Below are 25,565 nucleotides of genomic sequence, written 5' to 3'. Positions count from 1 at the left end.
AGATATGTATAATGTGTATTTACGTCGTCGTCGTCGTCGTGTACAAAATAAGGACAAGCAGACGACGGCGGGGATTTTGTGTGTCGGTTTACTGCATTTTTTAATTCACACACACACACACACGCACACAAATTCACATGCATATACACACTAACACTCACACACGCACGCGCGCTAGCGCACATTACTAGTTGCCTGCACTGCTGGCAATGAGGCCTGCCGTTAGGTGCGCCGTGGTTGTAGTGACGAGATAATAATAGTTATAGTAATACTATTATGTCTCTCTACTGTTCGTGAAAAGCCCGCTTATTTTCAAAAAAATATCATCGCCCTCATTTTCAACCTAGTCCAAACGAATCCCGACAGGATTTATCGCGTTTGATAATGTGATTAAATATTCTGCGAGACCTGCGACACACTCTGCACGTTGTTATCTTTCGCGCGAAAACGTTTTTTCGTTTTTCTATTCAGTTTTCATTTTTATTATCATTACTGTAACTATTATTATTATTACTATCGCGCGTACTTTGTTCCCATAACGTTACACATATTTTTTCCATCGCCATTATGTACCGATCCCAATCACCTTTACAACCGAACAACAATTATTATAATATTATATTATATGACGTACGCGTTGCACATGTATTCATATTATATATTATTATATATAAATATGCACATAATGATAATATAATAAAGTTATGTAAAATAAACGAGTGCGTACGCGTATAGTCGCGCTTGCATGTATGTACATGTATTACGAAACAATTTTTTTCGCAGCGCGTTATTTATTACGCCGTTCGAATTTTTACTAAAAATTCTTAAAAAATTAAAATAAAAAGAGACGAATGATATTCCTACGAATAATAATATATATTTATTTTATTTAAGGACTACGTCGTCGTCGTCGTCGTCGTCGTCGTCATTATCATAATAATGTTCTTCTTCTTCTCATTATTATTATTATTAAAGCTTGTAAGCCAGCGACGACGAGAGAGGTCGGTGTCGGCAACACTGTCGGTAGTGTTGTTGTGTGTAGAGCGGCGGCGGCAGCGGCGTTGGCGTACGGGCGGCGCGGGAAGGCCGCCGACCATATTATAATATAGCTGGTTGTTTTGTAAAAACGGCGTTCGCCGCCGCCGCCATCGTCGTCGTCGTCGCCGTAGTCGTATACAGTCGCAGCATTCGTTGCCGCCGCCGTCATTGCCGCCGCCACCGATTGCAAAGCGGCGTCCGCTGTGGCAATGTACAAAGCCGTGATGGGCTTGCGGGCGGGAGGGTAGCGGCGGTGGCCGACCGACTGGCGGCGGCGGCGTACGACCAAAACGAGTCCTCGGTATTATACCATACCATTACCACCGTCGCTGCGTATTAGTCGTCGGTGCTGCCGCCGCCGCTGCCTTCGTCGGTGGTGCGCGCGCACACCGCACGGCGTACGCACACACGCGCGAGCCCGACACGGAATGTCCGTAATAATAACGCGCATATTATGCACGTAAACTCGTGAGCGTGGCGGTCGCCGCGGCATTGGTGCTGGACGCGGCGCGGCTGCGATGCCCTTCGGAATTTGTTATTAAGAGAGAAAAAAAAAGCGCGCGATTAACACATTTTTCGACGGATTCGAAAAACTACATAATAATAATAATATATTACATATGGCGAGAGTCTCTAGCTCCACCTTGCGCGTTGCGATATCGTACGCGACCAACGCGTTTCGGTCGTACATAATATTATTAAAATATTTTGATATTATGATACCGTAATATTATTATATAATGTACAGAATACACGATGTGCTGAATCGGTTGCGCCTCAGAAACGGGAAAAGTTAACGTTTTCGTACAGTTTTCCTGTAGAAAAATGAAAAGTCTTTTATTATGATAATATAATAATATATTATATTGCATTATTATCGCGGGCGCAAAAACGAGAATAATCAGCGCTGGAAATGAGGGTGACGGATCACCGCGGGTGAACGGTTTCGCCGCTGCGTCCGCGAATTATGGCTCACCCTCGCGGGTCGGGCACGAACGCCACAAAATCTGTCGCGAGGAAAACGCATGAGTCATCAGCCGCGTACGTCTCTCATGTGACGCACATAACAAATAATAAGTTTGAATAACCACCCGGCCGCGGCGCCCCCTCGTCTATACGCGACGACCCGCGTGCTCAAGATCGCAATCGCCGCCGGAATTTCCCGACGCCATGCCCTGCGGAAATATCGGACAATACTGATAGTTTTTCCCGCCCAATTTCCCACCGATAAGCCATCGTTTAATCGTCAGTAGGTCCAATCGTGTCGCGCAAAGCGAAGTATATTATGTACGTTTTTATCGTGCACCGTGCATGATGCCATATTGTTGTGACCAACAAATAACAACAACAATAATCACTGGGTTTTTTTTTAATTTTCATACTTCTATTTAATACGTGTACGTCTATAAGGTTCTATAATCAGCAAAGTACATTTAAATATTTTATAATTTGATGTTTCCAATGAGTAGCCATTTTACGTACACAGGGCAACTTTCAACTTCGGTCCTGAATGTGCCGATAGGTGGGAGTTAAAGCAAAAAAAATTCACCTTCGACGTCTATTATGTTAATACTTAATTATTACCTAGTATGTACGTTTTATGAACATAGCGGTGGGTGGTATGATGTCCACGACACTGTTGTAGTAATAATAATATCCATAATATCATGTGTGTATCGATAAACTTATTACAATTTCGATCGCAGTCGTTACTTCCTCCGGAATCGGTTGTACAATATTTTCAATCGAATATTTTCCTCTTAAATAGTCTCGATACACGACGACGATCGACCGCAATCGCATACAATAAATGTAGGTAAATCGTCTTTAAATCGCGAAGTTTGAGTTCTGAGAATACTTCATTTTTCTTACACAATTTACCCGCAATATTATTATTATCAGCTGCATTAGAAACGCCGCCGCTGCCATCCGCTTCGTTATTTACGACAACGACGACGACGTTCCGCTATGGTACGCGGCAAAGAGAGCGGCGTAGAACGTTCTATATTATATAAATATCACGCCGCTCGTTTCGTTCCAATATCATCGTGCGCGCCGTATCGAGAGCGGCACGGGTATACGAGAAATGAAAATGTGGAAAACGCGAACGATTTTTACCCGAATCGCCGTTTTATACATTTTCATATAAAATGAGTTTGTACATGTGTACCTCCTCCTACTGGCCACTAACTGCGCATCGAATAAAGACATTGGAAGTCTGAACGTAAAAACCATTGTCGTTTCCGAGGGCTTGTTAATTAAAACTGTTGGTTTGTCCGAGGACATTCGATGGTAATACGCCGCAGTCGCTATTGCCGTATATATTAAGATTGGTAATAACGTAATATTATACATGTGCGCTATCCTTATAATATATATTATAACAAACCGATGTGTGTTATTTTAATATTATTATTTTATCGTAAGGAATATAATACAACAATTGTATTAATTAAATTAAATATTATTTTAATTACGATGAATAATCATTACTTATAAATTATAATAAATTATTAAATATGAAAAAAGCGGCCCAGATACCGAGACTGGGAGTTGTCGGCCACTCGTCTCGGTTCGCTCAATTCGGTTCTAGATAGTGTACTGTGGAGTGTAGACTGTGGTTGTAAAACAATTATTATTATACAATTTGAAAGCAACCGTATTCGAAAAAATATTTTGAGTGCTGCTTGTTCATTATAGTTTATCATTATTCATTAGATTATATTATTTTGGATGTACAGTCTCATTATATAGAGCTTGTGAAATTCTTTTTAAAAATACAATAAATAAATTTGTTTTGGATTTTTCAAAATTTTCTAATTAATTGTTCTAATATTGCTGTAAAATTAATTTTAATATTGTAAACAAAAATGATAATATATAGTTTTAGAATATTTTTAAATTTTTTGAAAATAATTTACGAAAATTGACGGTTATTGTACAACCAATGAAAAATTACATTAAACAAAATAACGTTAAAAAAAGAATACATTTAAAAAAACCGAAGAAATCACACTGCTGTAGTGCTGTATAGTAGATTTGGAGTGTATCCCGTCATTGAGTAGGTCAATAATGTAATGGATGGGTTCAAATTTAATTCAATGATAAATTATAAATAATCAATCATTATCATTGCACATAAGAAAAACGTGAACAACTCCTAGTTCCTCTATTTCTAAGGATATTTTATAATTTATGTATATTTTTATTAGTAAATACAATTGAAATAATTGTTGCTAATAACATCGTGTTTACCATATAACAATAATTAACAACTACTTATTACTATAACCTATTTTAATATATCATATTTTATTATGTATTATTGTTGTAACTTATAAGTAAATACCGATTTATTGTAGAACGATAAATTAATATAGGCGCATGGTGTAATGAGATTACTATTTTAAATATTTAAAAAAGAAATGTCTTCATAAGTATATCGTATATTGTACTTAATAGAAAAAAATAATGTACGGAATGTCTAATAGTTTCAAGTCTACATACAATTAATATTTTTTGGTAATTTTCTCTTATAACTAATTTCTAAAATAACTGCAAACGATTACAAAAAATGTGTGGATAAGAATTTTAGATTTTTAAAAAAATAACTTTCAAAGAATCTTGCATATAAATATATAAGTAATTTTTAACTTTTTTGACAAAGGAAAATAATATTTATAGAAAAAACACTATAAATTTAAAATTTAAATCCTATAAGGTTAAATATAGGTAAAGTTAATTTAAAATTTTTGAAATTTTCATTGTGTAAAAATAATGACTCAAAATTACTAAAATCATTTTAGTTGTATTAGAATGTTTTAAGTTTCTAAAAAAATTATTTTTCAATTATAAGAAACTAACAATTTTTGTTATTCTTCATACCAATATCAAAATATTTGAAAATTTGATTTTCAAATGTTCATAAAAAAAATGATGAATTTTTACGTTTTATTTTTTTTAATCCCAAAAAGCGAGACTTATGAACAACGCATGAAGAACTTCTTCAATAATTAGTTTTAAAATCGTAATTTTGGTGTAATTTGTCACTATAAAATAATTTGATAATATATTCATGATTTTGTTTAACTTAAAACTCTATAGTGTCAGGTGCCTATGTATTTTCGATATTTTAAATTTATATAATAAGAACAATTTATGAGGATCCATATACACTGGATTTTCAAGCTATTTAACCTAGAAACAAAATTTAAAATGCCAAATATCGATAAATATTGCTTAAAAAGAACCAAAATATTTTCAATGTTATATAATAACTAGAAAATATTAATTACAATATTTGGTGAACATTTTAAGTCTTTGAGGTTATTAATATTTGTATTCCAACAAAAAAATAAAATCGATTTTCTTGAAAACTGGTGTTATGTAAAATATATTCCCGTTTGGTTTTTCTCGATAATTTTGAAAGGTACTGGGAATATTTACTTTCGTCCTCACAAAGTAAAAACAATCCAATTTGCTACCAGAAACCATGTTTGAAGATTGAAGCTACTCTAAAAGGTTATGAAATACACAAAAATTAATTAATTACGCATCATCGTAAAACCAAATTATTCAATTGCTTCGCTTTGGAAAATAAATTAAAATCAAACTTAAAATGTTTAAAACAATTTTCTAAAAAGAATTTAAATGTTCGTTTAAACATTTTTTTTAAAGTGTTTCATTATAAAATGGAAAAAACATGCATTATAACTTAATACATAATATTATGTTAATTTACTTTAAATCAAACATAATAGAACTAAAAATACATTTGAACTGAAGTTTCATATTTAAATCATTCAACTCATTGTGCCTAAATAAGTACAAAAATAAATTATACATGTATCTACTAATAATAAGTTTAAAAATAAAAAGATTCTTTTCATGTTTACAAATCTATATTTGAACCTCAAAACAAAATCGTCAAACAAAAAAAAAACATTTTATTCAAAACACAGTTTTTTCATTGTATATTATATTTCATTTTCTTAAAAAATTAACAACATTTTCTAATAAAAATGTTTAAGAGAATACTATTATAATGATATTTTTATTTTTTATTTTTTATTAAAACTACCAATATAAAATTAATGCAGCTTAACAATTACCAGTAAATATACATTAACAAACCGATGGATATGACAAGATACTTATATTATGAGGTCCATTTTCTAATACCATATATTATATAGAAGTTACATAAAACTTTTGTTAGGATCTCACTACTCAAAAATAAAAAATATATATAATTATTTATTATATAACCTCCAATACCAATGTAGCTTTTAAAATACCGTGATTTTGTAGTTTTTGTGTACAATTCGATCAATATATACACATTTTGCAAGATTTGTAATTTTCGTCCAAATTTGTTGCAGGGATACCTTGAAATTATGTCTGAAAACATGAAATATTTGGATTATGTGATACAGCTTGCAGTTTTAATTTCTTTCCATTTTTGACACCTCAAACTATAAACGTGAGAACAAAAAATTAAAAAATGCAGTGACTTACGTATAGTTACGTAGACATATATATTATAATTTAGACAGGATATAGTCACAGGGGCGCCAGAAGGGAGCTGGAGGGGGGAAATGGCCCCTTTACCCCCTTGGAAATTATGAACTGCATGTACCTACTTGTATATCAATATCACTATAACTAATATTAGATTATAAATTATAATTTTTAAGTAATTTTCATCTTGCCCCGAGTGGGATTTTATCCTGCAGGCACACTTGCAAGATATAGATGGATACCGGGTGTTAGAAACTCATTTTACTTCGCTTACATTGATGCAAGATAGTGGTGCGAACTATAAGAACAAATTCTGATGCTATAAATTACTGCACTCGAAACAATAATTATTTTATTAACGTGATATTTACTGTGCAAGTCTGTGCTAGCTGCTAATAGTCGGTAGACATTTAAGTTTAAACATTTTTAGTTTACTCATATTGATATAATATGAATTAACCGAGTAAGGATTTCAAAGGACAGACAATTTAAATAATTTATTATTTGATATACATGATGTAACAGAAATAGCTGATGTAATACCTTTTGTCCTTAAAAATATTAAAAATATTAAATATATTTTTTATTACATAATTAACAATCTTATCCTAACCTATTATAAAAATAATCTCTCAATATATAATCTTAAAAATTGATAAGAACTAAAGTTATTACTTATAGATAGTAATTTGCATCTGTCGGTACTTTTTGTTACAGCTTGTAATCTGTATAGTAGTTGTAATCTGTAGTACGTATAATGTAATATGTATAAATGTATATACTATTGGTTATCACGTCTTATCATAATATATAATATATTACTACTTTATGTTGCATTTTCAGATGTTATTAATAGTAATATTATAATAGTAATACTTGTACAAAGTACAAGCTATAAACTGTAAATTGTATTTATTTTAAAATTTTAAAATAATTGTAGAAACATGATAATGTTGCCCGGTTGTCGTATTTGAAACATAAATGTACGACTTTCAGTTATATAATATAATGTAGAATAATAAGCTAACATCGTATTATAATTTCTATTATTTAGACCTAAAAATAAAATAAAATTTACATTGTACAGTACACTTATAACAATATTAACAGTACAATTCATAGAAAATGTTCTATATATTATTTAAAATTCTATATTTGGTTCAAAAGTGGTTAGAATATTTTTGAAATTTATATTCAGTTATCTTAAACAGATTGGTTTAAGATCAACTAAAATCGGTCAAGTCTCTACAAAATTATTTCGTTTTTTTTTATTACAACCGACTAACCTAAATAAATTTCGTCAGAAACGCCTTATAGTAAATTTCACAAAAATTTTTTTGTCATTCACTCATTTACAGACAACAAATAGTAACTAGCAACAACTTAATGTAATTATTATGAAAAAAAAAAAGTAATACAATTTATAAGAACGAGGTATTTTTTATAGGCGTTTTATAAGTTTTGGTACGTTTATTTTACTAGAAAAAATGATAACAAACTTAAGTAACTAAAAAAAACCACATTATGTAAAATACATGCTTTGTACAGACTTCCACAAAAAAAACCCCCGGGGCTGCAATTTACATCATAAATGGATTTTGGGACGTAACTAACTAATTCCGAATTCGGTAATTAATCGCATTTTACGTAGCGACTGCGACGGTGCAGTGCTGCGATCAATTTATTTAGGCAGATGATTACGTATAACAAAATTCGTGTTCGTGAGATAAATAATAATAATAATAAAAATAATATTCGTAGATATCCGAAAAAATATTTAAATCCTTAAGAAAATAGTATAATGCATTGAAATAACGCGATGGCGTCGTAATGTCGACACCGATCCTCGACGACCACCCAAGTGTGGGTACTGTGGTGTAGGTAATTCAAATTTATTTTTTTCCCTATTCCACCGTCTTAAATAATGGATGTGCCTAATTCGCCTAATAATCGCTGTGCGTTATCTTTGGATGTGAATACTATAATATTATTACTATTACTGTACGTTTGGGGCCACAACGTTTACATTAATGAGTCGTTATCGGTCCGATAGCCCCAAACGGATATTATAGGTCAAAAGAGGAGAGAACAAAAAAAAAAATGGGAATTTTCGGTTGAAGACGTGTTGGTTGGCGTACGGTCGTGGCCTGTGCCCTGTACGGTTTAAAAATTATCGTCGCCGCCGCAGCAGAGCAACAACAGCAACAGTGAGTGGTGGTGCTACGGCGAGAGGATACATCATCAAGACCGTCAAGCGGCGTCCTGTGGGCCGAGCGCTCGTGGCCGCGTTTATGGTTTTATACGCGCGCGCATTCGGGTGTTGGCTGCACTGCTTTAATAATAATAATATTTTACTAGTACGCGGCGGCGGCAACCACTACTACTTCTACTATTGCTTTGTGCATCGTGGCCGAGTACGCCGTTGGAAACCGTGCGACGGCGATAGTTTGAACGGCGGCGGCGGATCGTCGTCGTACCGTAGTAGTAGTAGTACAACACACGGTCGTTTCTCTCCGTCTCGCTCATTCGGACTCCCGTCACCGGTTCACTCGATCCCTCTCACTCGCACCCGCTCTCACTCGCACCGTTGCCGTCTCACCATCGTCCGACCCTCTCACCTCTTCCGTTATGGCTCTCTTTCTCCCCCACGCGCGCGCCCCACGGTCTCTCTCGTCGCCACCGCTGCCCGCCCGCCGTTCACTGATATACCCAGACCATACTACCACTCGACCGCCACTCACCCGTTCGCCATTGCGATTTCCGTCTCGCTCGCACGCCACCTCTCGACCCGTCTCTTTTCACCCTCCAACCGCCTCCTCACCGCCGACGTATGTATGGTAGTTGTAGTGGTACGGCGTGCGTGTAGTAGTAGTAAACTACTATAACAGCGCCGCCGGTGCGCGCCGTTCACAGTCCCCCGCCTCTCCACCACCACAGCAACACCATCACTTCCACCACCGCGCGCACCGCCATAGTTGCTTTATGTATAGCGTTGTGTGGTGGAGCAGCGTCGTAGTGGGACGCGCGGTGGTGCAGCTGCCACGCAGTTACTGTTGGTTGGCGGGCGGGTGGGGGGCTATATAGGACCGTAGGGCCCTAACGCACGAGCTGCATATATATATTGTATATTATATACATGCATATACATATATATATATACACTCACACACCCATACATAAGTATATATATTATGTGCGTTAAAGTCGGCTGCGGAGGGCGGTGGTACCGTTTACGGGCTGTAGGACGCCGCCGCTGTTATATTATATAGCCGCTCCGCCGCTGCCGCCACCGCCGCCTCGGGTGGGTACATCGTTCGGGGGCGGCGTACCCGAAGTGTGTTGCTCTGGCTCCGGCTGCTCGCTGGTTGTTATTCTCACTCACTCCATCGCTCGCTCGCTCACTCTTCCAAACTCCGTCTCTGTCCATCATCTCACCGTCACTCCGTCAGTATATACCACTGTGTAGCCCAGTCTCTCCGCGCCGAAACGGCTGCACCGCCGGTTTCGGTGGTATGCGAGAGACCGTCCCTGCTGCAACAGAAACTGCATGCGGAGCAGAGCAGCTAACCCCGAGACTGGGTCTGACTCCACGGCCATTCGATGTCCCATGTAGGCTCGGCGACCCGTTTGATGTACGCGGCACGTAAACACGACGGACGACGCGACGCTTGCCCGCGGTCTGCGCCAATTATAGCAATATTATTATAGTGATCCGACTGATGGTTGATGTCTTGTTGATGAATGTGTTGTTATAATTGAGAAAATCGTACATCCAGTACGGATTTAAGAAATAAGCCCCCCCCCTTCCACAAGCATTGAAAAGGGCCTGATAAAAAATTACAATCGTTAGGGCAACGTTTTTGAGTTAAATATATATAAAATAATTATGTCTATAAAATTCAAAATAAACGTGTACCCTATAAGCTATTTATTTTAAGTAAAATATTCATATCGAAAGAAAACTTTTAGAAAACTATATTCAAATACAAACTTATTGTTTTAAAGGGGGAAAGTAGGTAACCGCCTGCCTGCAGTAGGTGTCGAGTGTATCTCGTCATTGAGTAAATCACTGTAAATGTATGTATGAAAACGATTCTGATCGAAGACGGTATGTCAGCAGTCAGCATATATTATTCAGTGAATTTCATGTTTTTTTGATGTTGCTATTAATGTAATTTAATTTATTATGAGTGTTACGGTATAGGTAGAATTAATTTTTACCAAAAACATTGCATTTATTATATTATTAATATTTAGTTATTACGATGGTATAATATTATATTGATAATATCATATTGTGATGTATTATTGTTATTAACTTTTGATGTAATACCCTATGTAACTTACCCTAGAACGGTGTGAATAGGTTCCATAGAGTAATATTAGGTAATCTGTGATAGGTTCGTAGTATAAATAGACAATAGTATAAAATTAATCTAAATGTTTTGAAAATATCATAATGAAATTGTGTGTATAAAATAATTAATATAATAATTAAATAATATACGTACAATTTTAAAATCCCCACGAAAAATATCTTCGTTTATGTATCTAATTTTGTCCAGATTTGAACTAGTCAGAAGAAAAAAAGAAATATTAATATACTTTTTAGATTTTTTGGTTCCATACTTATGAGTAACCTTGTATTTTAATTTTCAAGCGAATATTTTTTCGTCGATATTTAATTATAAATTGAAAATGTCTATAAATAACTCAAAATGAGTTAAATATTTAGAAAACTATACCATGTGTAGAAAATGATAATATGAACATTTTATGAAAAATTCAAGTATGAAAAAAGGTGGGTAAATGGATTTCACTCTACTATACAGTATAGGTTACAAGTGGGTCACTGTATAATGGATGGTATCAGGCACGCACCCAAGATTTTGGTTTGGGGGGGCTTAAAAATGTTCTTACTTTCCTTACTCTCAAGTAAACAATTTTTACACTTACGTATACGTGCGTCCTTATCACGTACTAATTGAACTATTTATGTGTAGGTATCTAACGTCTACTATATTTGTGACAATATATGCTATAATATATTATATTTAATGTAAAAAATATTTTTTGAGTGGGGCTTCCACCGGTGTAGCCAGTAAGTTGATTTAATATTATAAAATTACAACAAAATAACTAAATTCATTATTCTTAGATATGCAATATGTAATTTCCTAAACATTTGAACATAAAATAACTATAAAAAACTGCGTTTTTATATTTTTGAGATGTTTTGCTTGTAAAAAATAATTTTTAGGGGTGGCTTTGCCGGTATAGCCGGTAAGTTGAATTAATATTATAAAATTACAACAAAATAACTAAAATCGTTATTCTTAGTTAAGTACCTACTATGTAATATCCTAAACATTATTTGAATATAAAATATTAAATAACTATAAAAAATACTGTGTTTTCATATTTTTGAGATTTTTTGGTTACAGAATAACCTACTTAGGTGGAACCTTGTTATAAGTTTTAAATCCTTAGCTAAAAAATTTGAACATTTTATAAATTTTTGACTACAAAATAAATTTAGGTTCTGAGCGGAGCGATGAATGTATTCAATTTACAATGATGTGTTTTTTGTTTTTGTGTCTGTCAACGCATTTAGTACAGTTAAAGTGCTTAGATTTTCTTCAGCAATATCTTTTCTGATAGGAAAGTGATTCTAGTTGGTACTTTGGGGTGTCGAAATTGCCGTGAAAAAAAAAAGAAAAATTAAGAAAAAACGCGACAAAATCGATTTTGGTTTTTGGTGTAACTTTAAAACAAATGACCGTAGGTACATGAACTATTCACTGAATGTTTATACTAGCATTTCATATACACGATACAATTTTTTTAGTTTTTTATTCTATAAATATTAAAAAAATGTTATTTTTAGGGTAAAAAAGCTTGAAAATTATATAGAAGGCTCTTGATATATTGTACAATAGTAGTTGTAACATATTAAAAATACATAGGCACAATTTTTTTTTATATGCATTTAAAGTTCATATTTTGACAAAATTTATCAAATATAAAATTTAATAATTATTTTGTAGTTAAACATTTATAAAATGTTCAACTTTTATATCTAAGGATTGAAAATTTAAAACAAGATTCCACGTAAACAGGTTATAATATTATATAAATTACTTTATTCACAATAATATCATCAAAATATATACTTAGTAATATCATAGACTGACTGACCGTTTTTGTTCAGAATTATTTTTCTTTTACAATGATATTATATCATTGTATTCAAATTTAACATCATCAGTGAATCACTTGTAAATAACTGTACAACAGAGCGACACCCACTTGCCCACCTTTTTTAAATTAAATTTGATAAATGTTGTCAAAAATCGAACTTTAAATGCTTATAAAAAAAAATTATGCCTACTTATGTATTTTTAATATGTTTCAACTTCTATTTAAGCAATATATCAGGAGCCTTGTATTAAATTTTGACACTTATTTTGGCCCAAAAAATAGCATTTTATTGATATTTATAGAAAAAAAAACTAAAAAATTGATATTTTAAATTGTTTGTTAACGACTCAAAACAAGTCAAAATATTTTGAAAATTTTATCAAGTATAGGAATTGATAAAATAAACATGTGATATAAATCTCAAGTGTCTACGGTTATTCATTTTCGAATTACTATAACACAATAAGAAAATCGTTACATGAGAAATCAAATGAATATCTAATGTTGTAAAAATTTGAACTTCAACGCTTATAAAAATTTAATTTGACTTTCTAAAAGACATTTATTTTTTGATAAAGGTAGATAATCTTATAAAGAATCTTGTATTACATTTTAAAATCTTAGATTTAAATTGAGAAAATTTTTTATGAATTTCTAATTCGAAATAATTTGCAAATTTTCGCGACTTTTACGCTTTTTGTCAAAATTTGAACTTTAAATACTTTTAAATATAATTTGTGCATGTGTACTTTTAATATTTTGTAACTACTATTGTAAAAATATATCGGGAGCCTCGTATTAAATTTTCACGCTTTTTGACCCGATAAACAACATTTTATTGAGATTCATAGAAAAAAAAACTCAAAATATTGTTGCCTGAAAATGTCCGTATAAACAGTTTAAAACAAATTAAAAATTTTATGGTGTATAGAAAAACTAATATAAACAACCAGTGTAAATTTCATGTATCTACATATTTTGCAGTCATTTGTTTTAGAGTTACACCAAAAATTCCCATTTTTCCTTAATATTTCTTTTCTTTTTCCCTGTCCTTTTCGAAAAGAAAACGAATTTTTTAATTTTGACCTCCTAAAGTACAATTAGTACCAAATAGATTAAATTTCCTATAAGAAAAAATACTGTTGAAAAAAATCTAGGCATTTTTACTGTCCTAAAAGATGATGACAGACACACAAAAAAAATAAAATAAAAAAACATACATCATTGTAAAATTAATACATTCATCGGTCTGGTCAGAATCTAAAATTATATTATATTTATTAATTACAATAAAATAAGGGAATCGTTTGAGAAGAAATCGTTATTTTACGAGTGAGCTTCAAACTCTTAAAACAATAATTGTGGATATTGTGTTAAATTTCCAAATTTAGGTATGCATATAACCTTTTTATACATTTTTGTTTTAAAATTTTCGTGAATTGACATAAATTAACGAAATTTGTCATGAGAAAAATAATTGTTATCAGATTTTTTGAAAAATTTCATATTATGTTTATAAATAGCTTAAATAGAGTCAAACATTTTTAAAATTACACCATGTTTAGAAAATGCTTATACAAAAAATTTATGAAAATTTCAAGTATCTACAGTTATTAGTTTTTGAAATACAATATAATAGGGAAATCAATTTAGTCAAAAACTAGTTTTTTGTAAAAAAATTGTTTTTTTTCCAATTATTTTGAAAAGTACTGGGAATTATCAATTTTGACCTTCCAAAAGTATCAATTTGATCAACTCGTCTCAAGAAGTCATCTCGAAAGTTGAATATCAAAGTATTTTTTCTTATATAAATCGTGTTCAGATACATGAAAAAACATACTTACATCATTGTAAAATTAATACATTCATCGCGCCGCTCAGAATCTAAAAATGTATAAATACTATTTGGTTGTATAAGCTTGGGTAGCCTCTCTCAGTCTCCCTGCTCTCTGTTCTCGCTGTAAATATCAACCGTAATTTGTAATATTTATACAATCACATAGACGATAATACGATATTATATTATTATGCATTGAGAATTAATACAATATGTAGATGATCAATATTATGCGGGTACGCGTTTTAGATGCGGTTATTACTTATTACTTATTATTAGTTGATTACTTATAACATTGATTATAAATACACTAGTATTTATAATCAATGGCTTATATTAGCCCACAAGCCACAGTCGATCTATCATACACTCGTCGTACCCGCAGAGAATTATATCTAATCATTTTCCGTTCAGTTTTTTAAAGTAGTTAAAAAAAATGTTTAGGGGCCAACTCCAGGGGCCCACACAGGCTAGGGCCCAATCGGGGAACATCCATATTATATTATTATATTCACTCCGTTTAATCCCATCGCTGTGAACACGTCATGACGTTTTGCAATGCATTTTATTATTATAACGCGCTGTCGACTCTGTCGTACCGCGTTATAATATACACGTCGCGTTATATTATTATTGCGGCGCGCGGGTCATAATAATATTATATAGGACGCCGCCGCCGCCGAGCCATCGGCCGGAGAACAGTCCGCGTCTTCGTATCGGTTTTTATGCGTGCCGTCGCGTTTTTTCTTTTTTTTCGAAATTGCAGTTGACGCGTCCGCGCTCGACGATAACAATATTTAAGAATAATATATAATAATATTATGTACCTATAATATGTGCGTTTATTGTATTCGTAATCACACACAAGCCACGTTCGTGGATGGCGATGCAGATGCTGTTGCAGCTATATGTTCACGTTGGTGAAAGCCACTGCTGCAGTTGCCGCTGCTGCTTGCTGACGCTGCCGTGGCGGCGGCAGTGGCGACCGCCGCCGTGTCGGTCAGTGACCGGGACACCGTGCCGGACGCCCTCGCTCTCTCTTGCGCGCACCTAAATAACTATACAACGTTAAAATACATTATATATTATACACGACGTATCCGTGGTTGCCGAGAACGCCATCACCATCGTCGTTTTTACACAAACAACGCGTGCAACAGATCCAAAAATTATACATAACAATATACTTACATATATGGGCATAGGGCAGGGCTTATGACCAATTAATATTATTTGAGGGCCACTTTAGGTGTTTAGAAAAATTTCCGAGAAAATCAAAATGTTATATAGCTACACGTTTATCCAAAGAGAGTGAAGGGAAAATATTAATAAATCAAATGAAAATGATTGAAAACCTTATTTACTTTACCAACAAAAAAATTAACTACTTGTCCGCGGTGGTCCATATAAAGTTGGTCCGCTATATGGTGACCATACGCAGGTTTACGTCGATAGCGGTGCATGTTTTTAGCGTTATCGGTTGATATGCCAGTTGTAGCTGCAGTCCTTACTTGCAGTTCTTGTGAGTTGAGTGATTCAACTACATAGGACTTAGCCAGCAAATTGCAGTGAACTTGGAATTTCGATTATGGTATTAAATCTAGTGAAAATCTATTGCAGTTGTACTAAACATACTAAAATATAGAATAATCAGAGGAGATGCAATACACACTAATAATATACTTATACATGGGATCTTCCAAATGTATTTGTATGACAACAATAATTGTGGGGATTACGTAAAAGCAACAGAATTTCCACTATTTTTTTCACTCGAAATTCAGAGACCCTTCTGTAAAGCATTATTGCACCAAACTCGTGAATAAGTTTTTATATATTTTTAAAATATTACAAACATTTTTAATTCAAAAAAGTTACCATCAAATTTTGAATAATTATAATTTTTTTATTTTATCTATAAGTATTAATCAAAACTGAGATATTCTATGTAACTTTATTGAACTAGACATTTTTGTAATTTTATAAATGTTATAAATACATATGTTTATTAATAATAAAATGTTATTTATTTTAATATTTATACCTAGTCAAAAAGTTATAATTTTTAATTTATAATTTAAGTCAATAGGTAAATCTACTTTGCAAAATTGATAAATTACTAGAAAATTATAATTTTATTCTTAACAGTTAGATCTTTGCACCAACATAAGTTAAAATTTAAAATAATAATAATGCTAAACTTTTGAAGTTTCCAAGATATTATAATATAAATACAACTTTTTAATATAAATAATTGAAACACATTTGTATTAAAACATTATTGTTAAAATATTTACATATTTTTCTTCTTAAAAGCGTAATTTTTTTAAAAAAATTAAAAAATTAAAAATTGGAATAGTTGCTGTAAAAAATATAATTTGTTGTCTAAAGTAAATAATTTGATAAATTAAGTTTTGAATCACTTTTTTCAACAAATGCATTCATGTTTAGAAGCCAAATAACATAGGTAAGTAGTAATCGTTGGTTTATCCATGATACCTATACTATATTAGATTCTGAGCGGCGCGATGAATTTATTGATTTTACAATGATGTGTTTTTTTGTCTGTCATCACCGTTTGGGGTAGTAAAACTGCTTAAAGTTTCTTCAACAGTATCTTGTTCGATGGGAAAGTGAATATATAGTTGGTGCAACCGGTAGGTAAACATTTTAAATTCTCAATAGTTTTTAAAAGCGCAGGGAAAAACAAAACAAAAATTAAGGAAAAACGGTAATTTTTCATATTATTGGTTTTCGACCAAACCAATTTTGGTTTTAGGTGTAACTCTAAAACAAATAACCGTAGATACATGGACTTTTCACCGAATATTTGTATTAGAATTTTGTATACATGATACAATTTTCAAAATATTTTGACTTGCTTTGAGTGGTTTACGGACATTTTCAGTTTCCATTTTTTTAGTTTTTTATTCTATAAATATCAATAAAATTGTATTTATCGGATCAAAAAGAGTGAAAATTTAATACAAGACGACTGATATATTTTTACAATAGTAGTTGGAAAAAATTAAAAATACATAGCCACAAATTTTTTTATTAAGTATTTAAAGTTCAAATTCTTACAAAATTGATCAAATTTAAAATTTAAAAATAATTTTGTAGTTAAAAATTTATAAAATGTCCAACTTTTATATTTAAGGATTGAAAATTTAAAACAGGGTTCTACGTAAAAAAGTTAATAAATTACTTTATTCACAATAATATCATCAAATATATCATAGGTTGACTGCGCTACTAGGTTTTATTCGCTCAGAATCGTTTTTCGTAAACAATGATAATATTATATCTTTGAGTTCAAATTTAACACCATCCATTACTGTGACCAACTTATGTAACCTACTGTACAGCAGAGTGACACCCACTTGCCCACCTTTTTTTTTTATATGAAGCGGCCTAATTATATTTTCAAAATGTTATGATTTTTTCAAAACAATATAAATTATTTTTTAGGTATACTTATATACTCGACAATATACGCATCACAAATACAAAGCATGGTTGAGTAAAGTATTTGGTTTAAGTTGCTCAAGCAACCCACATAATGACTGTTCCGCAGTTCGTAGGCCGACGGGAAATAGTCTATAGACTATAGGCCAATCAGTTAATGAAATCGTACTACCAACGTTACACAGAATTTAGAAACGTAATTTTACGTGTCCACAGCTATTATTAGTATTTTGATAATTTAAACTTACAAAACATGACTATGGGTAGATGCTATTGGATCACAATAATAGTAATTACTTCACAAGTTATTATAACATATTTATTTGTATATTATGAATTATATATTATTTATATACATAATATGTTTGAATATGACGATATAATTTTAATCCTACACACGATAAGTTCTTATAATTTTCGTTGCATGTAACAAATGATTAAAATATTGGATAGTAAACTACCTTGTTATATAATTGTTATTTATCATAAATTCTATAAGAGTTTATATTTTTCCAAAGTTCGATATCAAAATTATGAAAACGTGTGCCTCATACACCATTGTGTAGGTTATAAAAATATTATTTGTTTATTTGTTTGTCAGTGTCATTGCCCAGACTTCACAGTGATAATATGACTTTAAAACTTAAGAAAAATATTTTTTTTCCTTAATAATTAGGTACTTATAGAATTTCAAAACTGAAAATACTGTGATACATTTTAATGACTGATAAATTGTTTAACATTTATTGAGTAGTAACTAAGTAATAAGTAATCCTTAAAAATATAAGTCATGGAAAGTTTATAATTTGTATTGTTAAATATAGTTGTTTCATATAAATATTTCAAAAAAGAAGTTTAATTTTTAGTTAATTTTATTTTGAAAACTTTTAATGCAATTAACGAAACATAAATAATTAAAAATAAACCACTAGCTAAAAAAATATGTAATTTACATATTATATAAATTCTGAAAAAAAGGTAATTTAAAAATGGTCTTAGTCAAACATCTATATGATTGAAACAGAGTAGGTTAAACCAAAATCGGCGTCTTGTATTTCTATATTAAGATTCACTAACATGTTAAGATTTAATAAAAAAAAAAATTGATAACAACAAAAAAAACATTTTTGGCTGCGTAAAATGACGTTTAGATCACTATCCACGTCAAGATGTAACGATGAATTTTATAACATCGGCCTAATTTACAAAGGTCGTAATTCCAAAAATAACATTTTTTTATTGTGCTATTTTTTAAAGATAATAAAATAAAAAAAAAAATTGGACTTGATACAGTGGCTTGGTGTTACACTCACCTCGGCACAAGATAGTGTTAAAAATTAATTTTATTTTGTATACAATGATACTAATTATCATTTTTGAAAAAACCTCTTTGAATGGAGCTTATTCTGAATATTTTTTTAATGTTAAGCATCTGTATAAAAATTATAGAAAAAAATGAGTTAAAAAATTATCTAACCTAAGCTTTAAATAGATGATATTATATTACAGAATTAATGTTTTGTTAAAATTTGAAGTTTTAACAATTAAACCAACAAATTGTATCAAAATAAATCAAATCGGTTTCGTTGTGGAATAATTATTTAAAAACTCATACAGCTATTTAGTTACATTTAGTAAATTTGTACTAAACCTTAAATTTTATAAGACATATGGTTCTTACAATTGTAGAATAAATATTTTGTAAGCTCAAAATGAAGCAAAGCTCGGTTAATTATAGGGTTTGTAGAAATATTTAAAAATATTAAGTTACTTACTCATAAAAATAGTAAGTGATTAAACATTGAAAATTCTTTGTTTTTATATAATCTTATATATAATTTAGGTAATCGTATATTAACATGTCCAATTAAAGGCTTAGTAATTAAAACTTCAAGTAAATTAATTAAAATCTCAAAAATAACTTCATATTGATTAATTTACAAACATGTGTATTTACTTCATTTTTTAATTATTCAAATTAATATTGACTAATGGATTAACTATAATAGTATTTTAAGGTTTTATAATCATTACCATAATATAGGTGCTATATAGTATAATATATATAATATAAACTAACATTGTATTACATTTTCCGTTCTTAAAAGTGAATATGAATTTTTTATTGTTTATAACCTATATAGTATATACCATTATAATTATTGTAAAATGTACTATATTTTGTGAAAATGTTGGATATTTTGAAATACTCCCTATACAAAAAAGTATCAATTTTTTAGATTTTTTAGATCTAGTTAAGACATGTTATGATTTATCTCCTATAAAATATTCAGGACATGCAGATATAATAACTGAGTGTCTCAAAAAATACAACAGTATGAAATTATGAAATTTTCAAAATACGTATAGGTTTATATTAGGCGTATCTAATTATTAATCAAACAATAGTGAAATTATATTAAAACCTTTTTTATCTCAATATTTTAAATTTAATTTATAATTATACCATTGACACTTTTTGATTTACAGAGCTTGCATTTGGAAAAAAAATTCTGTTTTATGTTATTTACAATTAAAACGTTACACAATTTTTGCGTTTATCGTTATTTAGAATTAAAACGTTATACAAGTTTTGCGTTTATCGTTATTTAGAATAGTGTTAATACCTATTAAATGTATTAATAATAACTAATTCGGGCGCCGGGCAGGTAATGGCCCTGCAGATACGGAATATAATATAATAAATTCTAATGTCTGTATGCATGAAGTAAATATTTCTACGAAACCAATATAACTTTTAAATAAATGGATTTTTAATTATTTCATTTTGTGTTATTTTTCGTTCAATGAAATTCTATAAATTACGTTTTGCGATATTTTTCGTTTAATGATATTTTATAAATTACGTTTTGCGTAATGTTTTCTTTTGCAGTATTTAATTATTTTTGATTATCGCTTTCAGTTACAATTACGTTAATAAATTTCAATCGTTTTTTGTCAAATATAAAATATAAAATATAATTATAACGTTTGCAAGCCCTGCATGTTACTAAAATATATTAAATGTCTATTGATTGTTGACTTCTATTTAGCTAAAACAGGTATTGGTTACATTATAAAATGTTTTCATTTATTTTTATTTTTTGAGCATATCTTTTAGGGTAATTATCTTACTATTTTAAAATTGTATTCTTTCATTTGATGTTGAAATATATCACGTAACAGTAATTTTTCTTTCCACAGGGAACTAATGAAAATTTCAAAACTTGATTAAGTACTAACTATATAAGATATCCAATCAAATATAGTGTCATATAAGTAGGTATATGACACTTTTACACTATTCTATTTAAAAAAATTATCATGGGTACTTCAAATGAAAAAAACACTTGTAAAATGTATGTACTATTGTACTCGCTGCTTAAAACAAATAATAACAATATCGTCAATATACAATTTCAGTACTTATAGTTACTACTATTGTTGTACTTTAATAAATTCAAGAAAAAATATTGAAATATAATTGGTTGAGTATAGTTAAATCTTGAAATTAAACTTCTAATTTCTAAAACAAAAATTGCATATTATGTAAATTCAAAAAGAAAACAAATAAGGAAATGCTACTTTACAAGCGTAAACGACTCACTTCCTGGTTTCTATACGTAATGTATGAGTTTAAAAATAAAACAGATCTTATATTCAGTAATTAATATTATTTTACCTATTCATATGCCAATATTGATGTCTACATAAGTTAAATTATTTAACATCAAAATATCTCATGGAAGAATATTGAACAGATCTAATTAAACAACAAGTACTTAGTAGATGTGTAAAATAATATAATAATATTTAATAAATTTATTATTTAATATCTATAAAACAGTTAAACATTGTAGAATACAGACAATTGTACTTTGATAAAAGGACAACATAAAATAAAAGTTAAAAAAAAAAAATATATATATATATTTGTTTTTATTATATTTTGATCTATAGACCACACTACCGCAGTGATGTTGACAACTATGGCCATGAAAGTCAAGCTTGAAAAACACAACAGCTAACAAGCATATTATATGGTATTATATACGAAATATTTAATCTTGAGTAACAAAAATTATAAAAAGTTTTATATATATATTATTATATTATATAGGACTGAACAAAGCTCAACAATTATTCCACGCCTTCAAAATGATAATGTTGAATACTGGCCAAACGGCGAAGAGTGAAGACTCATAATATTACATATATTATGGATTATTATTTGCTTTACTTAATACTAATTTTAACTAAATAACCAAAATGTATTTTTTCAAAACTACTTTGTCGTAAATTGCATGCATTTTTGTTTTTTGTTTGAAACCCATTATGAAATATCTAAAATGACTTGTATAATAAGTACCATCTGTGTCCAATCTTGAATCGATATAGAGGATATGCATGCAACTTCTGAACCACTTTTTCTACCAGAATATATGTTTTAGAATTTTAGATATTATAAACACACTACAGATCATAAAAAATCGATAGCTATTTATCACTATAGCTTAGAATTTAGAATTTAAAATAGATAATATTATTATAGTTTATTTTTGTCACAACTAAACTATAATAATAGTTAGTTGAATTATAAATGTAAAACATTATATAACAAAATAGTTTTTAATAATAAATATATAATTGTCAATAGAATTAATAGCCATAGAGTTTTCCTAATCTTAAATAATTACAAGCTTAGAGTTTTACTAACTTTAGTAACCATATAGCATTGACAGCATGATCTTGGATGTACGTTCGTTTTAATGACAATGACAATTAAGACTTATGCATTTAACAAAAAACAATCTAGAATTTATATTACATATAAAAGGGTGATTTACAATTCATGCACCTCTCTCTTTTATCTTTTAATAATGCATTTTTTCAAATTTTGATATTAAGTACCTATATTAAAAGATCATATTTTCACATACCTATAGATTTTTTTTTACTGTAAATTGTGAACCGGATGATTTTTTGAGAAAATGTCACATATCTAATTCGAAATTTAAACGAGTAGATCCTGAGTTGAATGTTGGTCCTATAAGTTATTAAACTTTATATGATAAGTATAATAGGATAATAGGTATAGACATTAACAATAATTTTACATAAAATATAAAATAGATGAAATATTTATTTATTATTCTTGCAAAATTTTTACAAATTATAAAATATTGTAATAAAATAATTTTAAAATCATCATAGTCCTAAATCTCTGAACCTGTTATCATCGTCTATTATCCTTAGTACATAAAATGTAATATCTCAAAAACTACTCGTTCGAATGTATATTTAAATGTATCAACATTTTTGAAAAATGCATCTCCTTAACAATGTACAACAAAAAGGTGGTTCTATTTTGTAAAAAAAACTTTTTCACCACGGGACATTCTTCAAATCGCATATTTAAATCTTAGGGTTCTCAATTATGATCCACAAGTACCTATATTTAAAAATGTAAAAATCATAATTTGATAAATTTATTATTAAAGGTAAACATGGAGGAGGTGTGAAGAGTATGCTTGGAAAATTACCCTATACATATAGTGTTATATTATATGCTATACGTAACTTGTATATATGATATTTTAAGTATGTATGAATATTAATTGATCCGGTCCCATACGCTAATTTTCAATATATTACAGAGACCCGCCATGCCGTTGACATTACATTGTCTGTCATTACACGTCAACTGATTACCTATTGGCTATTACCTATACTGTCGATTTGTGCAGCGTTTAGCAGCCGTTTCAAAATCACATTTATGTTTTTTATTTCGTCGGATCTCGTGCATCATATTATTATATAGTATTTCAAATTATTACTATTAATAATTGTCCCACCGGCGTCCCCTATACATATATATGTATGCAAAAGGGTAGCAGCGGCAGGAGCGTTGAATAGAATTGAGATAGGGACGAGAGAGAAGGGTTTACAATTCGGTCGGGGCTGGGGTTGTTCCACGTTCACATCCTCCTCTCGCAGTGTTTTTTATCCTCTGGTTTTTTTCAATGACTAACGCTGCGTTGTAGATTGACGGTGGTCTTTTCGAAAACAAAATAGATATTGTTTAAAATAATAATTATAAAAAAAAACGAAACGCCTTAATTTTCAAAAATGATTATATGTATTTGTTTGTTTTTCGCAATTTTCCTCTCTTAGAACTTTACATAACGATTTAAATAATAAATTTATGTAATATACGTACCTATATATGGAAATCAGATTAAATAGATAAAAGAAACATTTTTTTTGTCATGTAATCAATATACATATTAGTGTATTATGTTTATGTCGTTGTACCTATAGTCTCGTATGTTCTATGTACAATATCTTGCACGTTAAAATATAATATAAATTTGTTATATTTATAAATAGTTTACGTTGTAAATCTAATAAATACGCAGGCATTATAGGAATTAATCAGCATTAACAAAAAATAGAGTAACCAGTGACGAGTTTTGAGTCGCAATATAGGGTTTATTATTATATTATATTTTGTTCAAGGAAAATCGAAGACATAATTTATGCAAACGTTTTACTGCTATCTACTTTTAGTTGATTTATATATACTTCCCTCCGCCTACACTGAGATGTGCGAAACGGGCAATTTTCGGTTTCAACGTCGTTTGAAGTCAGAACTTCTCTGAGGGTTTCCTTGGTGATCCACAATCCCTTCATCCTTTAACACGATGATACTTCAAAAGAAAATTTAAATTCTCTCGAGATTCAGAGTACCGCGTTAAAATTGTAGAGAAAATAATACAAGAGAAAATTATAAAACTTATTTGTCAGAAATTCTTTTATTACTTTAATGCTGACCAGGGATCCATAAGCACCAACTATAGTATTGAAAAGTTAGAAACAAGTTAAAGTTATTAGTAAATTAAAATTTTTGGTTCGTAAAATTTATAGCACAAAGATTTTTTTTTTTTTTAAAGATTTAAGTCTTGTATATAGTTTGATATATTATAATAATTTTATTTTGTTTTAAATGTTTTCTCAAAATAGACCATAACAAAAATACCCATCTTGAATGTATCAGATAAAAAGAACTACCTAAACAAGTATACTGTAGGTACCAGGTACCTATACATATTTGAATACAAGTTATAAAACGTAATATAACAAAGCTATTTTTAGTAAATTTAAAAAATTTAAATTATTATTGAATAAATAACATGTTTTTAAAAAAGTTTAATTTAAATACGTAATTATTTATTTTAACATTGAATTTATACTAATTTAATTTATGATAAGCCATATGTAGTGGGTTAATTTTTTAAGAAATTATAATACATACGTATTTTTTGAGAAATGTTTATTAATTTTGAGTAGGCTTTATGTGACATAAAAACCAGATTGTTTTTTAATTTTTTAAATACTTTTTAATTTTTATGAAATCAATTCACGGCACACTGTGGTTATATGCCTTATATATGTGCAATTAAAGCGAGGGCTTAAAAGGCTTAGAACTCCCAGTTCCGAG

At 30.1% G+C, this 25,565-nt stretch overlaps 1 long non-coding RNA gene across 1 annotated transcript; it reads right to left on the bottom strand.

Moving 5' to 3' along the window:
- Nucleotides 1-6,137: 6,137 nt before the first annotated feature.
- Nucleotides 6,138-15,845, bottom strand: LOC132937341 (uncharacterized). The gene is made up of 3 exons (XR_009663655.1): nucleotides 15,424-15,845; nucleotides 14,604-14,717; nucleotides 6,138-6,438 (listed from the first exon to the last, which is right to left on the bottom strand). It is a non-coding gene; the product is annotated as an uncharacterized LOC132937341 (long non-coding RNA).
- Nucleotides 15,846-25,565: the final 9,720 nt, after the last annotated feature.

The sequence above is a fragment of the Metopolophium dirhodum genome, chromosome 1 (genome assembly GCF_019925205.1).
Source record: "Metopolophium dirhodum isolate CAU chromosome 1, ASM1992520v1, whole genome shotgun sequence".
Classification (NCBI taxonomy): domain Eukaryota; kingdom Metazoa; phylum Arthropoda; class Insecta; order Hemiptera; family Aphididae; genus Metopolophium; species Metopolophium dirhodum.
This window is presented reverse-complemented; position numbering and strand designations above follow the sequence as displayed.